The sequence below is a fragment of the Megalopta genalis genome, chromosome 3, assembly GCF_051020955.1.
Source record: "Megalopta genalis isolate 19385.01 chromosome 3, iyMegGena1_principal, whole genome shotgun sequence".
NCBI lineage: Eukaryota > Metazoa > Arthropoda > Insecta > Hymenoptera > Halictidae > Megalopta > Megalopta genalis.
The window spans coordinates 5,521,014-5,540,404 of NC_135015.1; the positions used below are offsets into that span (position 1 = coordinate 5,521,014).

The window sequence follows — 19,391 nt, forward strand, 5'->3', positions numbered from 1 at the left end:
CTTAATTCGATGTAACTCGTAACAACGTGAACCGATTTCAATGAAATCTTCATTTTCACTTTCATTTTTACCGTGATCTACGAAAGATATTTTCGAAATTTTCGTTACATGCTCAGACAAAAAAGTTAAAAAACGAGAGATTTTTATTTTTTTGTCAATCCAAGTAATAACAAAATTAAACAAAAAAGCATTTTAGTTATCGTCTAGTAGTCCGTCTATCATCTGAAAAAAATTCAAGTCATTTAGATCAGTTTTAAAATAATTATTGCGTTTTAAAGAGTGAACGAACACTTTTGTCGACTAACTGTACGTGATTTTATAAAAGTTAAAAATAAAGAGAACTTTTCATCATCAACTAAAAGCTTAATTCTTGTAAAAAGAACAGAAAAATACTATTAGACCTTGTTAATTTATACGTTCTCTTGCATTTTAAAAATCTGCACATTCCATTGCATAAAACTCCACAGTCTGGTGATTACTCCAAGTAAGTGTGTCTACACTTTTGAGACAAAGTATGTCAAATATTATTCTATTGCGTTTTAGCGCAATTACACTAATAGTCGTAGTTATTGGGGGGGGGGGGGGTGGAACCGCAGCATTGAAGAACAGGAATTCTTGGGCAAGTTGCCGCGGGAAGATAGAAGACGCCTTATATTACCTAAGGTAACACGCTCCCTGACACGACACTTCCCTTACTAAATTACCTCAGCAAGTACAGACAAACTTTTCTGGGCATTTCCCGCGAATATCACCGTGCAGTAGACACGGCGCGCGAGGCAAGTTTATGGAAACCTCGTGCATCGTTTCGGAGCTATCGACTGTTTAACAGCGCGGTTTTATGGTCGGGCCCGTTGCAATACTGACGTTAGATGGTAGTGCCAACCACGTGGATACGTTGGAACACCGTAAACCCTTATGCTCGCCTGTTGTCCTGTCTTACAGTAGCGTCGGAGCAGTGACTATTTGTTCGGCGAACGACAAGTTTTGAGCACCGGCGCGATGACGACTCCGTCGTCGCGCTCTCTGTTCCCTTCGTTTCTTTATGGGCCGTGTCAAGTTATAACTTTTCACGATGGTATCCGGGTCGAACGAGAAATGGAAAATTTTGCGATGCCCGCTGATCTCTGTATCTCCACTTTTTTTACGGTGCGTTTGTAGACTCTGGATTATTTTTCCGCGGGACGTGTCGGTCGAAATGAGCGAGCTGCGATGGCGACGCGTAATGGGCCACGCAGTTTTCGTGGAGCATAGTACCTCATAAGCTCCATGCCGTATAATTTAGCGTGCTGCGATAGTCTGAGAATTGTAGCAAATGAAACTCGTTGGCAGATTTTATGCCTTTATCGCAGACTAAATAAGTTAAAGACGTCTTTGGTTTATCCATACAGTGACAGAGCTTGTGTTGAAAAAGAAACTTTAGCCTCGGACAAAAATTAATCTATAGTTTATCATAAAAATAAATTTAAGGAAATAACAATGAAATAACGCAGAATTTTACAAGACGAGATAATCTCCATTTCATTCAATGATTCTCCGTCATATCGCGATAACTGAGAAGTTCCTTTTTCGTAAAAACTTTATTTTACTCGCGGTTTATTCGCAAAAGTTATTGCGACGACTCTGTAGAGACGTGAAAAACGTGAAATATTTCAGATGTCCCAATATTTCTAAGCTTGACTTCGAATAGTTGTAAAAATAAATAGCGTAAGGAATTGAAACCAATGCCGCTAGAACGTAGAACTATTAATGATATTATATACGCCGCTAGATGGCGGAAAAAATCATTTTCTCGCTAGCGCTCACTTAACGATTTCAAAGTATATAAGCACCTCGCGAAGATGATCAGATGTACTTGCTTCGGCAGTACATATACTAAAATTGGAACGATACAGAGAAGATTAGCATGGCCCCTGCGCAAGGATGACACGCAAAATCGTGAAGCGTTCCACATTTTTTTGTGATATTTCCTTTGGATAATGAAAAAATTATATTTTTCGGAAACAATCGGTAATAAGTTTAATATGAAATTTAAAAACACTTTGAAGTATATAATTATTGGGATTATGGCTTGGGTTATTTCTCAAATGATATAATATGATATTAATTCTTCTTCTTAAAAGTTTTATTTTCACTTTTATTGGAGAGAAAGTATATGTACGAAATGACTAAGCGACCAAATTCAACTAACACCAATACTTACTTACTACACTAATTACATCAATATTAGCGACCAAATGCGTGAGGCACTTCAGTTTAAACACACTTTGTTAAATTGATAATTGTTGAAAAGGAAACTTTAGCCTCGGACAAAAATTAATCTATAGTTTATCATAAAAATAAATTTAAGGAAATAACAATGAAATAACGCAGAATTTTACAAGACGAGATAATCTCCATTTCATTCAATGATTCTCCGTCATATCGCGATAACTGAGAAGTTCCTTTTTCGTAAAAATTTTGTTTTACTCGCGGTTTATTCGCAAAAGTTATTGCGACGACTGTGTAGAGACGTGAAAAACGTGAAATATTTCAGATGTCCCAATATTTCTAAGCTTGACTTCGAATAGTTGTAAAAATAAATAGCGTAAGGAATTAAAACCAATGCCGCTAGAACGTAGAACTATTAATGATATTATATACGCCGCTAGATGGCGGAAAAAATCATTTTCTCGCGAGCGCTCACTTAACGATTTCAAAGTATATAAGCACCTCGCGAAGATGATCAGATGTACTTGCTTCGGCAGTACATATACTAAAATTGGAACGATACAGAGAAGATTAGCATGGCCCCTGCGCAAGGATGACACGCAAAATCGTGAAGCGTTCCACATTTTTTTGTGATATTTCCTTTGGATAATGAAAGAATTATATTTTTCGGAAACAATCGGTAATAAGTTTAATATGTAATTTAAAAATACTTTGAAGTATATAATTATTGGGATTGTGGCTTGGATTATTTCTCAAATGATATAATATGATATTAATTCTTCTTCTTAAAAGTTCTATTTTCACTTTTATTGGAGAGAAAGTATATGTACGAAATGACTAAGCGACCAAATTCAACTAACACAAATACTTACTTACTACACTAATTACATCAATATTAGCGACCAAATGCGTGAGACACTTCAGTTTAAACACACTTTGTTAAATTGATTATTGTTGAAAAGGAAACTTTAGCCTCGGACAAAAATTAATCTATAGTTTATCATAGAAATAAATTTAAGGAAATAACAATGAAATAACGCAGTATTTTACAAGACGAGATAATCTCCATTTCATTCAATGATTCTCCGTCATATTGCGATAACTGAGAAGTTCCTTTTTCGTAAAAACTTTATTTTACTCGCGGTTTATTCGCAAAAGTTATTGCGACGACTCTGTAGAGACGTGAAAAACGTGAAATATTTCAGATGTCCCAATATTTCTAAGCTTGACTTCGAATAGTTGTAAAAATAAATAGCGTAAGGAATTAAAACCAATGCCGCTAGAACGTAGAACTATTAATGATATTATATACGCCGCTAGATGGCGGAAAAAATCATTTTCTCGCTAGCGCTCACTTAACGATTTCAAAGTATATAAGCACCTCGCGAAGATGATCAGATGTACTTGCTTCGGCAGTACATATACTAAAATTGGAACGATACAGAGAAGATTAGCATGGCCCCTGCGCAAGGATGACACGCAAAATCGTGAAGCGTTCCACATTTTTTTGTGATATTTCCTTCGGATAATGAAAAAATTATATTTTTCGGAAACAATCGGTAATAAGTTTAATATGAAATTTAAAAACACTTTGAAGTATATAATTATTGGGATTGTGGCTTGGATTATTTCTCAAATGATATAATATGATATTAATTCTTCTTCTTAAAAGTTTTATTTTCACTTTTATTGGAGAGAAAGTATATGTACGAAATGACTAAGCGACCAAATTCAACTAACACCAATACTTACTTACTACACTAATTACATCAATATTAGCGACCAAATGCGTGAGACACTTCAGTTTAAACACACTTTGTTAAATTGATTATTGTTGAAAAGGAAATTTTAGCCTCGGACAAAAATTAATCTATAGTTTACTTAGTACTGAGATCCGAAAATATCAGTTTACATTTCCGCCGGTTCCGTCAGTGCGCACCGATGGTGATATAAACTGTATACCACGATACATCATCGCCGGTGTCGTTAGAGTGCATCGTGCTGTGACCGTTAGTGATCCTAAAATCGCTTATATAATGTAAAACGCGATGGATGACCGTCTCTGATTGGTGGAGATGACCACACCGAAAAGGGTATACAAGCAGGCGATTTTCAGTTGCCGGTCGCTCAGTTGAATTTGGTCGCTCAATCATTTCGTACATATACCTTCTCTCAAATAAAAGTAAAAATAAAACTTTTAAGAAAAAGAATTAATATCATATTCATTTGAGAAATAATCCAAGCCATAATCCCAATAACTTATTTCGGAGAAATGAGTCCTGTTTGGTCTGATTTGTAACATCTTGTGCTCAAAACTGTATCGAGATCAGAAAAATATTGCAGTATCACGTATCGAACTGAAGAAAATAATTTTATTATTTGATTGAGTTAGAATCGTAGTGGCGCAAGTCACATTTTCCTCGTTGTAAAAAATAAAGAGTGTTATTGTTCACTAACATGTATACTGCTTACCCATCTAAGATAATTTATAGTAATTTCATAATTTATTTCACTTGTATTTTTAACATCGTGGCATGTATAGATTACATTTAAAGACAAAATTGAAAGTAAGTCAAAATTTTCGTATATTTTTGATTCTAACCCAGTCATTTATTTCAGGATATTCCTGTTTCGGTACATAAATCTTGTGCGGAATACTCCGATGAATCGTATGTTCTGCACAATTTGTTTCCGTGGTATAGTGACATTTTGTATTATTTGAAAGGAAATTATACCTCGGCCGAGCAAATGGAAACGATTCGATGGAATAATAGGTCGGTATCACTTAAAGAAGCAAGTCGGCGGAGTTTGTCTTCGATCACGGTTGAATGCTACACTAATTAAGCAGAATTAGAATGCAGTTACCTGCGAAGTAACTCCATTGGTTATTTTCAACGGGGGAATCTGGAACAGAGCCGATCAACCTCAATACCGACATCTCGGTAAGGAGGAAAATGCCGCAAATCCAATTATAAATTAAGGATCGCTGGAATAAAACTCTGGTATAAGGCTCTCCGAGGCATTCGCGTGTATTCAGTCCGAATAGCCGAACTTTGGCCTCCTTCACTTTTTAATGGACTTTTCCACCGGACAGGAAAACGAATCTCTTTCCTCTAATAAAGTAGAATACACCACAGTGGAACGAACCGAATATACGTTATACTCCGACCCTTCGGGATACGATTGACAACGATCTATTCATCTGTTTCTCTCTTCATCTACTATCGAACAAAATAGACTTAAATGAAACAATCGTCTTATTAGACTAATACGATCATAACTTGTGGACTAGGAATCGTGTAATTAGAATCGAAATCAGTATCAGTTTTTCGAAAATTTTGACTTGTACAGCAATTAAACTTTTACAGGAACAACATTAATCCCATCTTATTTACACTGTGTTCTCTCCAATTAAATTATTAGCCCGTATTATTTTTGCGTAATCCAAAGCGTAACGAGCTCGTTTAATAAATAATAATGATAATGAAGTAATAACCACTTCAGTGATCCGATGGATTCGTGACCCTAAATCGAGCGGAGTATCCGAAGATCGAGAATCTCGCTGCAAAGGGAATGCACCGATGCGAGCGAGCTGTGTGCATCCGCAGAGGCTGCACCTGTGACCGCGTTCCTACTCGGTCGGTGTCCATAGACGCGGTATTAATAAGAGGCGTCTGGCGTGTCCGCGTTAAAAGAGGCGACAGAGGCGATACAAAGAGGAAGGAAGCGAGTAGGACGGCAGACAGACGAGCAGACAGGCCAGACCGCTGAAATCGAGCGGGAAACACGGGCGTCTGCAAAAATCGACGCGCCTTGGCTCGATCGTGCAACACCTGGCGGAACACTTGCGAATTCTGTTTCCCTTGGAAATGCCAGGGTGCCGATCTACCGTCGTATCGTTAGGCGGCGTTCTCCGGCGTTCTCCGTGTGTGCATGAACGCAGAGCCCCGCCACGTCATTAAGCAAATCACGCGGGCCCGGGTCTGTCGGAAATTTAATGGGTATTCGCTCCATCGAGCACGCCAGACAGCGGTTTCTTGTTTTCTCTTTCTCTAGCCAACTTTCCCCGGGTCCCCGCAGCCGGTACTTCCGCCCAGGTACGTTACCCGCGAACGCGATAAATTATACGATTGTACTTTTTGCAACCGGGCGACGGCGTCCCCACGATTTATGGACCGCCATTATTCGTTATTTTTCCAAGATTCATAGGCAGGACCGCATGAATTAGTTGTTCGAGGGTCGATCTCCTTCCTTTTCGCCGGAGAGTTATTTGTTTGAATAAATTCTCGCTAATGACTCGCCGGAATTCGAATTACTTGGGATCGAGAGGGACCGGAATGCTTGCGTAATCTGACGCGTTTTGTCGGACAATAGGATTTGGTTATTTTAATACCGGGTCTACGGAATGAACGTGACCAAATGACGTGTACTAAGTCTTTTAATCTACGAATATTGGAATTGTAAAGATTTAAGATAGTAGAGGAGCCGATCTTTATTCACAAATAAAGAAAATGAAAGAATAAAATAATTTAGTATGACTTATGCAATAAATATAAAGTTAGTTACGCCTGAAAATAGACCAAAGCTACAGCAATTGCTCGTCCAACAGTACAGGCTCCATTACTCTATGAGGAATTTATTCGATAAATTTATTTCATAGGATCTCGATTCTGATAGAAATCGCTAAAAATTTGGATTTACTTTCTTAATGCCCCGTAAACTTAACAAATTGCGGACGGCTCACGAGATATCTCGTTTTTAGCAAATTGAACGTTGCGGACGGGTCACGAGATATCTCGTTTTCATGTTTTTTTTATTTAATCGGCAACAAGCAACCAGCCGCAAATATTTCTGTTACGTAACCATGGTAACGAAGCCTCCCGCATTCCTAAGTAATTTTAGCGAAACAAATGAATCATTCCAAGCATGTAGAAATGATCAGTCATTGTAGCCACTCTAAATCAATATTCAAATTTGTATAATAAATAATAGTTAAAATGTAAAAAATCTTATATAATAAACAGATATGTAAACTATGTATATATAGTATTATTTAAGAATACTAAATGCAAATTAGAAATGTGCGTATCCGCTTCCTGTTACTTGCCAAGCATGTTTTTGGAGCGTTCGAAAATGTGCGGTCTTTGAGGGCGTGTTGAACGCGCAGAGCCCCGTCCGCAATGTGTTAATATTAATCGAGCAAATTCATTCAAAGAATACCAGTCGCGATTAAATTGCAGCTCTTATGTATTCATGACCTCTGCGAATGTATCGCTTTCAAGGAAACGTATAAATTAATTAAAATGAATCACAGTTTCCTGTTTTCAATATGAGGAAACTATTCGGTCAGCTACGCAAGTGCTTGTTCTTGATTCTTTTCACATTTAGCATACTCGATCGAAACTGCTTTTAAATCTAGCTTTTAAATTTTTACAGAAGAACGGAGCAATATTTACGAGCTTGCGCTCATTCCATTTTATTTCTATTTCTAAGCGTATGCATAATAGGAACATAACGAAAAGAAATTCAAAATACTCGATTCAAGCTAACTTTTAACACTAAACCTACCTCGGTCAAAGTGAGTTTCTTATTTTGCAATTCGGGAAAGTTCCGAGACTCTTTCGTGGAAAACGCTTGAATAAGTGATATTATTGGAGCAAGTTTGACAATAAAAACTTTACAAATTCTAAATAAATTCGGTCTTCTCACTTTTGTGAAGCAGTACACGTCATCTAGTATTACTGCTTGGTAGGCTTAGCGTTAAAAACGATACGATTCGAGTGAAAATGAAAAAGCGTTTCATGTAAAATCGTTTCTTCCCTTGCGAGAACTTCTTCGTGAGCAATACTAACCGATTTCTTTCTATTGGGTTGGCAACTAAGTAATTGCCGATTTCAGTTATAGATGTCTCTCACTCCCATTTTTATGATATCCGTAAATGTTACATTATAAAATTATTATTATTATTATTATTATTATTATTATTATTATTACTATTATGTTATTTTTTATTATCCGTGAATGTTAGCAACTGGACAAATTGAATGCAGCGGTCAAGGAAAAGCGACCAGAATTGGTCAATCGTAAAGGTGTCATTTTCCACCAGGACAATGCTAGGCCGCATACGTCTTTGTCCACTCGGCAAAAATTGATGGATATTGGTTGGGAATTGATGTTACACCCACCATATAGCCCTGATCTCGCGCCATTGGATTACCACTTATTTCGATCCCTGGACAATTCTCTTCGTGGTAAAACTTTTAATGATGATGACGCTGTAAAATCTCACTTAACTCAGTTTTTGGCTGAAAAGGATCAGACTTTCTACGAGCGTGGAATTTTCAAGTTGTCAGAGAGACGGCAAAAGGTTATCGAACAAAATGGAAAATACATTACAGATTAAACTTCATTCCAAGTAAAAAGAATTTTTTATTTCATTGAACAAATCGGCAATTACTTAGTTGTCAACCCAATAATTCCATAACTACTATTACGTTACCACCTTTATATCTTCGTGTATCTTTATCCCCTCCCTTCAAAGTAAAAAATGGGTGTTCCATGCTAGTCAAATCGTCGGGGAAACCAGAGATCTCCATCTCATCAGCGACAAAAGAATCCATCTAGTGCTTTTGAAGTTGTAACGTTTTCAAGTTATTAGTTGCCAACCCAATAGTAAACTGCATTGCATTTTTGTATGAGTTTAATTCCCATATGTTTCTCACAGTCATTGTACATTCAATATATTCCATTAAACAATTAATAGTCATTCCGAACGACGCGCGACTCGTGAATTCTTCGTTTCTATTCATCATTATGGAATATGGGGCAGCAAACGTTACACAATGGAGCAGCCCATACGATCCGTTGCCGAACTACCCAGCAAGAACGCGGCTGTATCTCGAAGTTTCTCAATTTCCCGAGTCCCGGGTAATCTTTTAAAGACCGTTTCCCCTAACCGGCGACTTCTAAATTTAATTGCTAATTCTCGGACAGTATTAAGAAGCACTCGGTGTAATTTATTCATGGGCTGGAAGCGGCTCGCTAGCTGGCTGTTGCGGGGTCGCCGTCAGGGCGGTATGACTTTGCGCGGCAGCTAAGTTAGTCCGGAAATTGTACGTACAACTTCTAACGACTCCTGTCGTTATTTCTGACCAAGTGTAACAAGAACATTGTGCCGAGGCCGGCGTACGGGAACATATTCGGGAGCAAGATAGTCGACAACTTCGGTAACTTTAACAGGCCGGGGCTCCGCGCGCCACGTACTCTCCGCTGTGTCTTTACGGCGTTCCGGCCAGTTCTGGTCGTGTCCGAAAATTCGCGATCGATCGATCGCTGCCTAACCGAGGCAGTTGGGGCATGGGGGACGAGTCCGGGGAGGGCGGAGGTGGACCGGCAAGAATTCGTGACACACCGTACTTTGTCACGTAATTAAATCCGCGATAGCTGGAACGAGCTGTTCCGCAATTTATCGGTCTCCGCTTGGCTCTCGGCAAAAACTATCGCGAATTCAACCAGCCCCGAGCGCCGTGGCGTTCGGCCGCGTTCGAGAGCCCCTGCAATCCCGTATAAGTTTCCGTGGAACAATGAAAATTAGCCGCGACAGTTCGGCTTAACATTTTAATTGCGATCGACCTGGAAACCGTCACGCCACCGCCGTCAGCAATACCGAAGGAGAGAGGCCGCCGCGCCGCGCCGCGCCGGTTAACCGGTCCCTCGGTCGAGTTGCAGGCCGCTACGTGCGCCAGCGAACCACTGTCCAGAACTATCTTCCATCCAGGTATTTGCAAACTAACTCAGCCGCCGGACTGGACTGGCTGCACACGCCCCGTATTTATGCACGTCCGTCTCTGTCCATGCTGACCGTTGCTAGCTGGCGAGCTGGCCGGCTTGTATGCGGGATAGATTGCCGCTGACCCGCTGTTAAGTTAGTTCGCCATGTTTCGTGCCGCTGTCCGGGGAGTAATTCTACTAATTAAATCAGCGGCCTGCCGGACGGTTAGAGCGCCGCGAAGAGACAGCGAAAAATTGCCGGCTGTCCTTCGTATATCGGGACCAGTCCGATCGACCATTGCAAACCCTGCTATCGATGCCGGGGATAATCGCCAAATTTTACGGATGCTAACAATACAGAACATTTGCTCTAGAGAAATCTGTTAGAGAATGGACATTCTGTAAAATGTATAGCTGTAAAAGCTTCCTTAGGAAGTTCAACGCAAGTTCCGAATGTAATTCGGTACAGAGTGAGACGTTACTTGAATAGTTTCGAATTAATATTTATGTAAGATAATTATTCGAATGGATTCTTTCTAGTCGAATATTTTATTCGATTAACGATTATTCGTTATTTCTTATTCTAACAAATTATTCGCATAATCCTTTACTCGTTCAAGTTATTCGAGTAGAGGCTGTAAAATTATTCGAATAATAATGCCAACAATTGTTGACATTATTTTGATTCAAACTTGATCCTTGCTCAAGATTGAGCCTCGTAGGATGATTACATTTTCATCGAATTAATCGGTGCATATCAATTCAGTTTTATGTTGAAGTTCGCGAGACGATGAACGATTTCTTAACTTTTTAGGTACGGCTGGATTCTGCGCGAGGCTATTTCTCTGGACGGCAGAGTCTGATAAGTACTGTACAGAGTCTGATATTGCATATTCTGTCTGTATATACAGGGTGTCCCAAAAATGTCTCGCAATCCGAAAGTGGCGGGTTCCTCAGACCATTTGAGGCAACTTTTTCCTTTACAAAAATTTTCTCCGAGGCACTGTTAACGAGTTATTAACGAAAAACAGTGACCAATGAGAGGCGAGCTCAGCTTGCGCGAGGCGATCGAGCCAATGAGCGGAACTGGGCTTCGCGCGCTGGTTGGCTGGGCCGCCTCGCGTCAGCCGTACTCGATTCTTATTGGTCACAGTTTTTCGTTAATATCTCGTTAACGGTGCCTCGGAGAAAATTTTTGTAAAGGAAGAAGTTGCTTCAAATGATCCGAGGAACCCGTCATTTCTGGATTCCGAGACATTTTTGCGACACCCTGTAGACTGTTGTAAATCGATGTGAAGACAAAAGAAGTGTGAAACAATGCATATGAAGACGATTATTTGATTCAAACGATGACCAAGTGAGCTACTAGAGTAAGCCACTATAGTGGTGCGTCGTTCAGAGAGATGACATCCGCGAAAGCCACTATAGCGGCGCGTCGTTCAGAGAGATGACATCCGCGGAAGCCACTATAGCGGCGCGTCGTTCAGAGAGATGACATCCGCGGAAGCCACTATAGTGGCGCGTCGTGCCTAAAAGGTTAAATCGGCAAACAGCACATCCGCAGATTGCACAATTATCAGCAAGAGCAAGGTCGCTGCAGCATCGATTGTCCATTAAAGGATACAAATCCATATTTATTTCCATCGAAGACTAACAGTCTACGCCGAGCGAAGGACGGTAATCGATGCATAACCGATGTCGAGCAATGTTTAAAGCGCCGAAGGGACGGGGGAACAAGCTGAAGTTTTAATCGAGTTAGGTGGTAAATTGTCAGCGAATCCGCGGTATCGTCTCATTAATTAGATCGGTAGAGCGTAATAAAAATTTTCGTGGGGCAGTATTTAAAGCGAGTCGCGGCTCGCGTGCCCCGGCGAGGACAAAGGTATCGCGAAAATGGATGAGCGTTCCATTATACGCGGCGGTGGACGGAGGAGCGCGCGTCACGGAGGATAGCGGTGCAAAAGGGGTGGTCGGCGCAGGAAAGCGAAGAGCGACTGGGAGAGATGGGGGGGGGGCAGAGAGAGGGACTCGTAGAAGGGAGAATAAAGGGTGGGCTGACGGGGTTGGTTACCTGCGCACAATTACAGTAACTAATCACATTGTTTTCGTAGCAACGACACAGCGTAATACGTCATAACATCCTTGCCCAACCCTCCTCTCACGACCAACCACTGATCCTTTACTTAACCCCGACACGAGCGTTCGCTCGATGCGCTTGGAAACTGTTGGACCACATGACAGGGAAGTAGGAAATTTGTGTTGGCCACCGTTAACGCAGCGGCTCCTTGTTCACGGCCGTGACAGACGGACGCGTATGCGTGACAATGTTTACGCTGCCGGCCATAAGTCACCTAACGTTCGATTGTGCCGGGGATTATGCGAGCCTCGGGGCAAATGCGATTTCTTGCTATCGCCGCATCGATCACGCGCGGCTAAAGCTTGGAACTTGAGGAAATTTATTTCATTACAAAATTGTTTGCTTCCTCTCTTATTGCTCGAGAAAGGAGTACCTTGTTTTGTCAAACACGATTATTAACTGCCCGACTGTCCAATCATTGTTGAATTAGATTCGTATTTCTTACTTCATTGTTTTTCTTTTTCTTATTTGACCTTTCAACCGGTAGCGACGAAAAGTCAAATGAAAAAACACGTTAAATTTTTATTTCCGTACCAATCCATCAATAATTCTTCCCTTTGTTAACATTAGATTTACGGAGCATAAAAACAGCTGTTTTATTTTAGCTTATAGAAGTAACAATAAGATATTTATTTTGATTTTTAACAAGTGTTATCGTAACATTTGCCGTAATATGTAAATTGAATAAATAACTCATAAATGTATCTCTACGATATGAATAATCGTAAATTAAAAAATTAGTGACCCGTCATTTTGACGGGTTCCGTAAATCTAGTGTTAAATAATAAACGAAATAAAGGAATGAATAAATTTAATTTGTCTTATTCGATAAGTATAAAGTTAAGCATGTCCGAAAACAAACCAGACCCACAGTGACCGACTTTACTATCCTGTTATAAACCATGTTGCGTCCGCGTCGATTGCGACAAAAATTTGGTTACGTTAACACGTTCCGTGCCGAGCTTTTTTTACTCGAATCTTCACACTTTGATATTTTACTAAAACTTGATGTATTACGTGCAATTATTAATTCTCGTACACATAACAACGTAACAAAAACTTATCAACGCCCATTCTTGCGGTGGAAATTGATTCTTCGGTTCTCAATTTCTTGTAAACAATTTGTTCAGTTCACTAAGTAAACATGCAAGCGTGTACCATGGATGGTACACGTGGCACGGAACGTGTTAACTCCACTTATTGCGTGCTGCGTCTTCGTGAATAGTATGCAAGAAACGAATTCCACTGTAGATTAGAAACAAGAAGGAAGAATTATGTAGTTTGCGTATAACGTTGGCCAATTAATTTTCGGGTTGCGTGAAGCGCGTTTGCTTGGCTAAAAGACTAACAGGTATGTATCACAAAGGTGTACATATTCCGCGAGAGGTAATAGTCTGAATCTTTATTGACCGATCCCGCGTATCTCTTCCGCCATCGTTGCATTCGTAAAAACCGAAAGTCTGCCGGTCGGTGTTTGTGCGACGCGTTACTGCGAACAGTGGTCTCAATTAACAAATGTGCACGCGCGTTTCCGTGGTGCGGACTGTATGAAAAACTAGCGGACCGAAATGTATTTTGAACACGCGAGAAATTGAAACGGATAAATTAAACGTGGCAGCGCAAACTGTACGGAAAAATAAATTCCTTTTTTTTCCCCTCCGTGCACAGCGCAGCCAAACGAGGAGTCTGTACGCGCGCGCGTACGCTTTGCTCGCACGCTCGCTCATTCTGCTCGCGACTCTGTGTCAACGAAGGGTAGACAAACCGAACTGAGCAAACGTGGCGGATGCGCATTGGTTTCAGTTCTCGCGCCTCTATTTTTCGTAGTTTTCCACCCCGCTCCCTTATTTTATATACTTCCACGTCTCTCCACTGCCGCGCGTGCACGCGTGTGCGGATGCGCGTTGGTGTATTTTTTCTTTTTTTTTTTTTGTCAATCTACCCTCTCGTCGAGAGTCGGCCTGTGCAGTCTCCAGCCGCGAATTTACGGGCGAGACTGTTAAACGACGTTTGAAAAATTCGCGACTCGTGCGCACCGACGCAACAAGAGAGGCCTTCTGACAATCGCCGGAATTTATGCGTCAGCTCGACTTCGAAGTGATAAAGCGAGGAAACGACGAGACCTTGTTAGTATCGGCGATCACGAATCGACAGGATGCGGTCATCGGGCGCTTTTTTTATTACATTCGTTCTCGCGTCGGCCTCGGAGGGATCCGGTTATTCGAAAATTTCGCAGCGGTAATCCGACGATTTATTGATCTATAGACTCATTCATTCGCAAACATTGCGTCACGGGTTGTGTTGCCATTCTCCCACTCACCCCTTCTTTTTCCTCCTATCGAGCTTCGTACGTCAAGCTAAACTGGTTGTTGGATTTCGCTTATACCCTGTTTCCCTGCTTTCATATTGAACGCTCGCTTCGTTGGCTGCGAACGGTTTCCAATTTTTGCGAACCGAACGGCGCGCGTGTTCGCGAAACGAACGTTCAAAATAGATTGTCAAACTTACTTTTCGTAACACAACTAACTGTTACGATTCTGTTAAACGAAAGTAAGAGATGCAAATTCAACATTAATGTTTTAACGTAAACGTAGATTCTCGAAGTATGTCTGCTTGCTTCTAATTTTGAAGAAAAGATAATAGAAGAAATAAATTACTGTGCTTTTTTTCCATGGTCAAAATACGAGATTGCGGATGAAAAACAAATGAAGAGCTAAAGAAGAACTGCTTAAAAACGATACGATAAAGACGAAGCATTTCATTCATCTACGTCAAAAATGAGTAGATGATACACAAAACTATAGGAGCGTAACAACTTCACATTAAACTAATTAAGAGAGAAAATACAATTTCATTGAACTCGAAATCCATGCAATCAACGTAGATAATTCTTATTTTGCATAAAGATCGGCAATGTGATATAAGCAAAGCTCTCAAGTGGAATAGGCAAGAGGTACTTTTCGGTTTTAATGGATTCTGACAGAACGACGGGCGAATCCCGGTCGGAATCGGCTGACTGTCGTTCAGGGGTGGGGTGTGTTGCGTAGAGATGCGATTAAGTATCGGTCGCATTAACGACCGTGCACGTATCGTCAGGCATTCTACGAATCGGGCCAGTTACATCCGTTCGATGACGTCGCCGGTTTCGCAGGTTTGGTCAATCAGTCAAGCGGGCTACGTCAGATTCGTAGCAGGCAGTCTGGCCGGGTATAATCGCGTTATCCTAGCGATTCTGATTAGCGACGTTAATTAGAGAATAGCGATGATGCGTTGCACTGTCGAGAGCTTTCGGTGCCCGATGTTCGGTTCCCAGGCGCTAGCCTTCCATTTCGCGGAACTTAATTATCCGATTATTCTACCTACGGAGCGCCACGCCGTGCCGCTCTGCTCCGGTCCGGTCCGCGCCGTCCGCGCGCGATGTCTACCCTCTCCTGCCCGCTTTCCCTCTTTGCTGTACGAGCCCGTTGCCATCCGACTCGTTCCTGCTACCGCCCCGCAGTTTCCTCCACCATCGGCAGCCCTGGCGTCCGATGCGAGGTCGATCTAATCGCACGATCGATGTTACTTGTTCGGTGCTTTGGTTCGACGGAATGTTACGATACCGGAGAGAGTTGATCTTCTATCAGCCGCCCCGGAAAATCCGCTATCTTCCCGTTTCACACTGCGAAACACCGTCGTGTTTTCCTATCATTTCAATCATCCGTTCAAGTGCTCGACATTATTTTCGCTACGCTTCCCCGGACGCGAGCACCTGCTTTGCGAAAAACTTGTTTTCCTCCGTGAGCTTCTGTCGCTGGCTTTATGCTGTACGTAAGCATTTCCACGGTGATCATTATACCAACCAGCGAGATCTAACCCTGGATACATTTCTGAAAAATAGTTGTGCGTTAGAGTTGAAATATAAATTCTCAAAAATATTTTGTCCCGTGAAATTAATTTGTATGGGATAATTAAGCCTGCGTAGAGTGAATTTTTCGCCGGTTTTGAGTACGTGTAAATTCCGATTTGGTTATGTATAATTCCTTGAAGAGCCTATTAGATTGAGGCTGCGACAGATTGTATAGATAAACAGCGTGAAAATAACTTGAAAACGTTACAACTTCAAAAGCACTAGATGGATTCTTTTGTCGCTGATGAGATGGAGATCTCTGGTTTCCCCGACGATTTGACTAGCATGGTACACCCATTTTTTACTTTGAAGGGAGGGGATAAAGATACACGAAGATATAAAGGTGGTAACGTAATAGTAGTTATGGAATTATTGGGTTGGCAACTAAGTAATTGCCGATTTGTTCAATGAAATAAAAAATTCTTTTTACTTGGAATGAAGTTTAATCTGTAATGTATTTTCCATTTTGTTCGATAACCTTTTGCCATCTCTCTGACAACTTGAAAATTCCACGCTCGTAGAAAGTCTGATCCTTTTCAGCCAAAAACTGAGTTAAGTGAGATTTTACAAACATATGGGAATTAAACTCATACAAAAATGCAATGCAGTTTACTATTGGGTTGGCAACTAAGTAATTGCTGATTTGTTCAATGAAATAAACAATTTTTTTTACTTGGAATGAAGTTTAATCTGTAATGTATTTTCCATTTTGTTCGATGACCTTTTGCCGTCTCTCTGACAACTTGAAAATTCCACGCTCGTAGAAAGTCTGATCCTTTTCGGCCAAAAACTGAGTTAAGTGAGATTTTACAGCGTCATCATCATTAAAGGTTTTACCACGAAGGGAGTTGTCCAGGGATCGAAATAAGTGGTAATCCGATGGCGCGAGATCAGGGCTATATGGTGGGTGTAACATCAATTCCCAACCAATATCTATCAATTTTTGCCGAGTGGACAAAGACGTGTGCGGCCTAGCATTGTCCTGGTGGAAAATGACACCTTTACGATTGACCAATTCTGGTCGCTTTTCCTTGACCGCTGCATTCAACTTGTCCAGTTGCTAACATTCACGGATAATAAAAAATAACATAATAATAATAATAATAATAATAATTTTATAATGTAACATTTACGGATATCATAAAAATGGGAGTGAGAGACATCTATAACTGAAATCGGCAATTACTTAGTTGCCAACCCAATACTACCGTTTATGATAAAGATGTCTGGATTTACAGTATATCTAAATTATAAGAGACAATTAATAATAGCGAGCCAATTAGCCATATTATACGTTTTACTTCTCATGATTTATTTGTAATGATAAACATGGGTAAAGGGGTTAACTCATAGAAAGAATTGAAAAGATCTGTAGAACGACTAGCTGGGACAAAAATAACGAGAAATATTGCAAGGAGAAATAGTTGCATGATTAATCTACCGATATTCATCCAGTTTTGTTATCCATTTTGATGCCATCGATTATAATTGATTCTCAATCTCCATTAGCAATAAACGCGTTAACACTTTGACTGTCGCGTCAAAACCACGAAAAAAATCAATTTTTACTATAACTTAATACAACTTCCTAATTTCATTGCGTTCCGTAATACGTAAGAATATTGAAAAAGTAATTGATGTCATATATGCAACTGAATTTCTCAATCTAGAAATCGAATAAGATACTTTAATTTTATTAAGTTTCTGAGGCTGATAGCAATAAACAATAGCTAATGCAAACAACAAGAAGAGTGTGAGGATTAATAAAATACAATTGCCCCTTCATGGAAGGAACGAAATTAAGTGTATAAACCGCGTCGATCGAATAATTACGAGCGAATAAGCACCGTCGCTCTTCGAAACCCAGCTTACTCGGATACGGAGCGAAAATCACGCATTTGTTCAGACAACGAGACGGCTGTTACGTTAAATTGCCTTTTATTTTCCCAGTTAAGTCAACCGTTTCTCCGAGTCGGCAGAGTGGACGAGGAAGACAGAGCGAGAGAGGGCGACGAAAAGGCGGCAGATACAGGCAGCCAGCGCCCGTAAGGAATAATTGAAACGTCGGAGACGTTTGATTCATTTCCCGTGGCTTTTCTTCTCATTTTACACAGAGCCCCCGCGGATTGATGTCGGGCGCCGCGGTCAGGATTCCCCGACGGAGTTCCCGGAGGCGAGAGAAAGAAAAAGAGAGGGTGGTGGATGGTTCTAGGGGGTTGTCGAGGACGACAGGGGGTCGGCTCGCCGTGCCGGGGGACGCGGAGGAGACAGAGGCCGCGGAAGATCGCGCGATACGACATGAGAAACGTCAAAGACTACGGTATATCTGATTGGACGGGGCGTCTCGGCTCTATAGGAATGCACTTATCCGATTGGCTCTGCAATTCAGCCGTGTCAGCTTCTTTTCCCCGATGCGTCGTGCCTCCCCTCACCCCATTGCTGCCACCCTTTCTCGCCCTTCCGCCGACGCGACCGACGCAACCGCCCACCGCGCGGCTGATTCTGTTCTACAAACTTTCATATCAGATAGGATTTGAATTTCTTTAAAATAGAGGAACCGACGATGCCGCGACGCTTCCTTTCGCCCCCGCATTTTTGATAATGCTCCTCGAACAACACGTAAATGGAAAAGTTTCCCCGCGATCCGGGAAATTTAAACAACGCCGACTCGATTCAGCGTGAAAACGCCGCCGTTTCTTTCGCTTCTTCTGTCCCTGGGTGCGTGTCCCGACTTTCTTAAAGGATTTCGACTAGTGCCCCGGCTCCGTCGTCCGCTGCTCCTATCGCCGTTGAATATGAAACGGCTCGCGAAGCTACCATGTAAATGAAAAATGTATCACGCCCGTTGTTTTCCCGCAGTTTTCGAGATGCCTCCGAAATAAGTCCTGCGTGAATGCTAGACGATGGAATGTTCGGGATGATTTTCGAAACTTTTGCGAACAGATTATACTTCCCCGATTGCGCGATTTTAGGGAGTTCTTCCTCTGGATTTTACATATTCATTCGCCCCATATGTCACCTTTCAAAATTGATTCACGAAGGAAACATCGACTACTCTGACATCTCAGTAGATCCGTCATACGATTGTAGTTCCACTCGAACTCGACTTTATCTCATTTCACTCCTGAAATTTTTCGAATGTGCTACACGCATATGACAGATTAACGGCGAATTTAGTTTCGACGAAAAGGTAACTGCGTTCGCTAATTCTTGCCGTGCATTCAAAATGTAATATTTTACTCTGTACACATTTATTTTTATGAAGTCCAGTGGGGGACTTCGCTTAAACGCACGATGCGCGACGGAAAGATCCAGGCGCAACAAATGCGGGACCGCAATGTTTCATTAGCTAAGATAATGTGTTTATCGTCGCTTCAACAATGCATC

The 19,391-nt window shown here is 41.2% G+C and overlaps 1 protein-coding gene, 1 long non-coding RNA gene and 3 other non-coding genes across 11 annotated transcripts in view; all 5 read left to right on the forward strand.

Moving 5' to 3' along the window:
• Positions 1-19,391, forward strand: part of Rbp6 (RNA-binding protein 6) — a 1,210,230-nt gene that overhangs the window by 575,642 nt on the left and 615,197 nt on the right. The gene's annotated exons all lie outside the window — the stretch shown is intronic.
• LOC143259265 (U6 spliceosomal RNA) lies at positions 1,849-1,955 on the forward strand. The gene has a single exon (XR_013033078.1). It is a non-coding gene; the product is annotated as a U6 spliceosomal RNA (small nuclear RNA).
• Positions 2,729-2,835, forward strand: LOC143259266 (U6 spliceosomal RNA). Its single transcript, XR_013033079.1, has one exon. It is a non-coding gene; the product is annotated as a U6 spliceosomal RNA (small nuclear RNA).
• On the forward strand, positions 3,609-3,715 carry LOC143259267 (U6 spliceosomal RNA). Its single transcript, XR_013033080.1, has one exon. It is a non-coding gene; the product is annotated as a U6 spliceosomal RNA (small nuclear RNA).
• Positions 17,953-19,391, forward strand: part of LOC143259001 (uncharacterized) — a 37,083-nt gene continuing 35,644 nt past the window's right edge. The window contains exon 1 of the long non-coding RNA XR_013032897.1: positions 17,953-18,049. This is a non-coding gene — a long non-coding RNA (uncharacterized LOC143259001). The remainder of the gene's footprint in view (positions 18,050-19,391) is intronic.